This window comes from Hydra vulgaris, chromosome 06 (genome assembly GCF_038396675.1).
Source record: "Hydra vulgaris chromosome 06, alternate assembly HydraT2T_AEP".
NCBI classification, from domain to species: Eukaryota; Metazoa; Cnidaria; class Hydrozoa; order Anthoathecata; family Hydridae; genus Hydra; species Hydra vulgaris.
The window spans coordinates 47185001-47192011 of record NC_088925.1 but is presented as its reverse complement, the minus strand read 5'-3'; the positions used below and the strand labels follow the sequence as shown (position 1 = coordinate 47192011).

At 25.4% G+C, this 7011-nt stretch overlaps 1 long non-coding RNA gene across 1 annotated transcript; it reads left to right on the top strand.

The window, feature by feature from the left end:
• Positions 1 to 383: 383 nt before the first annotated feature.
• LOC136081050 (uncharacterized) lies at positions 384 to 638 on the top strand. Its single transcript, XR_010638843.1, has 2 exons — positions 384 to 462; positions 552 to 638. It is a non-coding gene; the product is annotated as an uncharacterized LOC136081050 (long non-coding RNA).
• The last annotated feature ends 6373 nt before the right edge of the window (positions 639 to 7011 follow it).

Sequence of the window (7011 nt, the reverse complement as noted above, 5' to 3'; positions counted from 1 at the left end):
TTTTTTTTCTTTTTTCATTTCAGAACAACTGAGCTGTTGAATAAATTTTCAGATGATGATATAGATTTTTTGGGTAATTTATTACTGTTTATTAATTTATAAAAGTATTTTATAAGCTTTCTTCTAATTTACATATTTTTAATTTAATTTAAATTTTAAATAAATTTTTTTGTATGACATTATTTTTACTTTAGAAACAAGTACTCTATTTAAAAAAGGAGAGGTATACCATTCATATTAATATCAATTGTGTGATTAAGTTTGAAATAATGATGATGATGATGATGATGATGATGATGATGATGATGATGATGATGATGATGATGATGATGATGATGATGACATTTTTGTAATTCCAAAAAGTAACTATTTTGATTGCAGGCAATAGAAGGCGGAAATACAGAAATTGAAGGTCTCGAAAGGATAAACAAGCAAGAAAGTGAAACATTGCAAATTGAACAGGTTAAATAGAAAGTGCTTACCCTCTACATAATGGCATTGTAGAGAAATATTTTGTTGACTAAATTATTAATTAATTATTTTTTTTAAAGCTACTTACGGTTAAAGATAAAAAAATGAGCAAGAATTAGGTACCAACTTTAGTTATTGAAGATGAAGTGCCATTGGAAGTAAACAAGGTATATGTCTATTTCCAGTGGCGTACCGAGCATTAGTTTGGGCGCTACAGTTTATACAATTTTTTCCTCTTCTCAACCTTCTTGATATGGAAGCCTCCATACCAGGCTCCGTGGAGGAGGGAGGGTTAGACATTACAAATGTTGTAATTTAAGATATGTGCAGTTTTTAGTTTGGATGCATTAGTTTGGGCGCCCATACCTGTAAAACGGTATGATATTACAGCTGGGTACGGCACTGATTTCAGTTATAAGTTTATGCTAACAAATAAACATTAAAACACATTTTTACCAGCAGTTTTATGTTACATTTTGTTGTATATTTTATTGATTTTAGAATTGTGAAATAAAAGTTAAACGACGTAAAGTTTTTTGTCCTAAGTGTGGCGAGTGAGTTTTTTATACATTATTTTAATTATTTTCATTTTGTTTACTAAATGTTTGAAAAATGGTCTTTAAACTTTTTATTTAAAAATTTTCATTTTATTTTCACTTTCAATTTTAGCCTAAACTTTTCTTAATTTTCTTTCAGGTCACTTTCACTTAAAACGACATCTAAAATCAAAAAAATATGAATGGGATGAAAATAAGGCATCAAATGCCCGATTAAACTTTGGGCTAAACTTGAAACGAAAAGTCATATCACCTTCAAAAAGGCGTTCAAAATTACAAAAATATCAAAAATATACATGCCCAATGAATTTTTGCACAAAAGACATTCAAAGACTTGGAAATCATTTAAGACAATTCCATAAACTTTCAAATATTGATGCCAAAATTATGATGGCAAAAGCTACTCGTGTGCATGAAAATTCAACTAGTGAATCTGAAGATTACCAAGATGAATTTGAACCAGGTGAGGTTCCAAGTCTTGAACCTTTCTTTGATAGAGAAGTTTTTATTCAAGGCGAAAATTTTTTGAATTCATCTTCAGAAAGTGACGAAGATTGGTTGGCTTCACAATATGTTGCCACTAGGTTTAAAAACAAAGGTTGGTTAAAACAAGAAACAATACTTGAATCAATAGTTTTTTTATTATATATATATATATATATATATATATATATATATATATATATATATATATATATATATATATATATATATATATATATATATATATATATATATATAAATGGAAAATCAATAGTTTATGTTTTTCATATTTTATAGATAAGCGGAATTGCACTGAAAATGTTATTAGTGACACAAGCTATCATACTGACGATTCTAATTATTCAGCTGATTTTGATGATCTGTCTGATAAATTTTATATGACATCTTGTGCGGAAGACCAGCTCATGAATGAATTTGTTGAATGGCTAGTTAGTATTGATGGAGGTCGTAAGCCAAAAAGAAGTGCATTAAAACACAGAGGTGTAATACTGGGTATTGTCAGGCATGCAGATGAATCTGAATTTAGTTACAGTAGTCTTGGGTGCCATTCATTTTTATGTTCATGGATGGTAAAACTTAATAAAGAAAACAAAAAACCTGGTACAATAAAAACATATCTTGGGTCTGTTAAACATTTTCTTGACTTTTGTATTGTAAAGGAAAAACTAGATATAATTACAACGGAAAAACATGCTAAAATAAAAACGCAAATTTCAAAATGGATAAAGACTTTATGGAAGTCTATACAAGAGCGTCGATATGAGAAAGATCGAAATGACTTTGTAAATTTTCCATCTCCTGAAGAAATTCTTATATTAGATAACTCAAATATTGTTTGTGAAGCAAATCAAGTTATCAGTAAAAGCAATATTATCAAACCTACAAAGGCTACATTTTGTTTAGCTAGAGATTATTTAATTACTTCCATAATATTTGACAATGCATCCCGTCCAGGTGCAATAGCTAACATGACCTTAAATGAATTTAATCAAGCTTTAGAAAAAAAAGGTGATTTCACTGTTAGTGTTATGAAGCATAAAACAGGTTATACAGGACCCGCTAATATTGTATTAAGTCAATCTTTATATATGAAAGTTCAAAAGTACATTACATTTATGCGTAATATGCTTGAAGGTGTTTCAAAAGACAACGATTCCTATGTATTTTTTTTATGGAATGGGAGTACAATTTCTTCATCTATGCTTTCTTCCCAATTTTCATCTTTTTGGCAAAAAGGCACCGGCAAAACTTGTTTAACTCCAACCGTTCTTAGAAAATATACTACAACTATTGTTCATGAAAAGTACCCTGAAATGAAACAAAATACTGCTCATTTGTTATGCCGTAATTTAAGAACAGCTGAGCAATTTTATGCTATTGCTGACAAGAAAGCTAAAGCAGTGGAAGCAAGTACAAAGCTCCGAGAAATTGTGAGAGGAACAGCAGTTTCAGAAGATCAGGAACGTTCATTGAGCTTGATTTTTGAAGCTGAAATTTCTAGTGGTAATATAACAACATCTGATGTCAGGGAAAAATTTACTAAGTACTCACTTGGTGATGCATCTGACTCAAAAAAAGTTAAAAAAGTATTAGATGACGTCCGTTATCTAATTAAAAAACATAAAGCTTCAGATGATGATTCCGATTTTGTTTGTTCAGATTCAAAAGTCAATAATAAAGTTTCAAAAGTCAATAAAAAAGATGGTAACCAATCTACTGAACAGGGTGAGGTTCTGGCAGGTTCTTCCATTTCATCTTTAAATTCTTTTAAACGAAATCGGAAGGAGTTTAGCCAGGATGACTTATTGCTAGTTGATTTGTATTTAAAGGAATTTATTGTTTCAAAACAACCTTTGATTAAAAATGATGTGAAAGCACATTTAGAGACTGTGCCTGAGTGCAAGCGTTTGTTAGAAAGATTTGGTCTCAAGTCCTTGATTGTAAAAATTCGTACTGAAAGAGGAAAATTGTAGTATGTTCTATTTCTAGCATTACTTTTTTGTCGTTTTTATTCGTTTTTTAAATCATTTTTAAGGATTCTTATCAGTTCCTAATAATTTCATAATCTATATTGTTATGAGATACTTAATGCTCATTTGTGCTGGGTTTTGACATGAAGTCTTTTATATAAAGCTTTTTTACGCATTGCCTAATATTATATTATATATTTAACATTTGGTAAAGTTCTTTTGAATCTTTCATAATCTCTATATATCTGCATAATCAGTTTTGTGACTTAAACCTGTTTATTCTATTAGATGATAGTTTGATTTTATCAAATGATCTGTTTATCTAATTTATAAATAGATAAACCTAAGTTAATTTTTTTAGGATACTAAAATAATGAAAGAAGGTTATTTCAATCTTTTTGTAGATGATTGTTTTGAAAAAGTATTACTATCTATACTATACGATAAATTTTGCGGATCATGGTGATAATGTACTTTTGAATATAAGTAAGTCGGATTTTTAACATTTTTTGTGTTTAATTTTTTAACACTGTTGTGTTATTTTAGATTGTCAGTTTTGTTTTTAATTGACTAAATTATTTAGTTCAATAATATTTTTAAATGAAAACAAAAATGGATTAAGGATTAATTAAGGATTTGATATCAATATTTTTATCTGTATTTAATATTACCAAACATTTTAAAATAATAATAGCTTATTACTTTAAGTATATACATATATATATACTTAAAAACATCTATGTTTAAAATTTTTTTGATTTTACTTAATAACTCGAAATTAACCTTAATTATTTAATGATCGAAATTAAATTTTTTTTTTATATGCATCTATCGATTAAGCTTTAGCTTTTACGTACTTTTAGCTTTTTTATTATTTTATGACTAATAAATTGATATTTAATCTCTATACATTATAAGAGCTTGCTTTTTAAAGAACTAGATTATTTACTACTTTTAAGATTCGGTTTGCTGTGCTCATTTATTAAACCATATGTAAACAATATACCGGTAAAGAATTATTACATAGTATAAATATTAGTCGCCACATTATTTAAACAAATTACATTTTCTTAAGTTTACTTAACTGTTTGTTCTTAGTCTTAAATTGAAAGGATTTTTTTTTAGTTCTGCCTTTGTTATCGTTTTATTTGTTTACCTACTGTTGAAACATGGTTTTAATTTAGTAAGCTTTCTTTATTTGAAATTTACTTTATTAATCATTAGTCAACATTTAAGAAAAAATTGGAATTCGACCTAATTGAGGTAAATTATTTTACTATTAATATTACACTACCAGTTTTTAAGGTTAATTTTGTTATTGCTGTTTTATTCTACCATGTTGTTATAACCATTGACAAAAATAACTTTTGCTCAATACTCGTAAGTAATTATTTAATAAATAGTATCAGTTTATTGTGTGTCTTTTTAACTTTTTATACATTTGGAATACTTTTAATGATGGAAAATTATATTTACCTTTTAATGTCAGTTATACTGTCTACCGTGTGATGTCAAAACTTATTTAAGTACTCATATTGTTTAAACAGATAACCGTAATGAAATAAATTATATTCCTAATGAGTTTTTAAATAATTTGATTCCATAAGGTAAGCCTGTTTATGCTTTGCTGTTATAACTGATTTTTGAAACCAGTTTTATAACATCAACTAATGTCTTTAACGTTTAATGTTAACTAAAAGCCAACATGAAATAATATTCAACAAAATACATCAAATCTGATTAATATGCGCGATGGGGAGGAAAGGGGTGGAGTTGGCTAAGAAAAATTAAATTACTAGGCGTCCAACCCGGTTTTTTATTGAAAATTTAAAATTAGAAGTTACTGTGTATTAACGTTAACCCTAAAAGTTTTAAATTATTAAAACTTATCCAATCCCTGCCTTTTATCCTTTTCGTTAAAACAGCAGTAAGTCTTAACACATTACAGATATTAATTTTTATGTATAAGTATAAAAACAATCTACTACCAAGCGTTTTTTCAGATAATTTCTTGATATCATTTTCTGAAAAATATAATCTGCGTTCAAATACCAGGTTCAACTATCACCTAGGGAAAATTAAATCACAGCAGTCAAGTTTTCTAATTACAAACCGTGGTCCATCAATATGGAATCATTTCCAAAATAAAAATTTTAAAGACCTAAAAAGTATTTCATCGTTTAAACGACAAACTAAAATCCATCTCCTTAATTCCTGACATATATTATAGTTTACAGTGTCTGTTTTCAGATTTTTAAATTTTTTATTTTTCTTCTTTTTTTTCTTATTTGTTTTAATATTTTTTGCTTTCAGTTTTTTACACTAAAAAAAATATGAGCTTTGTTTTATTGAATTTTTATTTTACTTTAAAAACTAAAAATTTTTTTTTTAATGAATGACTGACTAAAAGAGCTCTATGAAAAGCTTGTGATAATAAACGCATCATCCTTACCTTTTTTGAGTCCCTGATTGATTATAACAGTGTGTGTGTGTATATATATATATATATATATATATATATATATATATATATATATATATATATATATATATATATATATATATATATATATATATATATATATATATATATATATATATATATATATATATATAGAGGGGTAACTGGAGAAACATCGTATCTACAATTTTGGCTAGTTTCCAGTTATCAGTGCTAAAGCTATCCTAAACACTGGTATACCTGGTAAAAAAACCTATCCACACTTCCAATCCATTTAGCTTGTTTTGTCACGTGTTGCAAAATATCCTATCAGAGGACCGGTCAAATATACCTAGCAAAATATCGCCTTTATCTCAGAATAATGGTTTTCGTAGATACGATAATTCTCCAGTTACCCCTCGATATATATATATATATACATATATATATATATATATATATATATATATATATATATATATATATATATATATATATATATATATATATATATATATATATATATATATATATATATATATATATATATATATATATTATATATATATATATATATATATATATATATATATATATATTTATATTTATATTTATATATATATATATATATATATATATATATATATATATATATATATATATATATATATATATATATGTATATATATATATATATATATATATATATATATATATATATATATATATATATGTATATATATATATATATATATATGTATATATATATATATATATATATATATATATATATATATATATATATATATATATATATATATATATATATATATATATATATATATATATATATATATATATATATATATATATATATATATATATATATATGTTTACGATGTTATTTATTTTTTATGAAAAATTGTAATATTGTTTTATCAGTGAAATAAAAGTTAAAATAATTATAATAGTCCGTCCAAGGCAAGGATTTTATATATTTCAGAATAACTAAATTAAAGTGTATATATTCCGGATTTCTACATATTTCCGTAAAAAGTTAAAGTCCCTC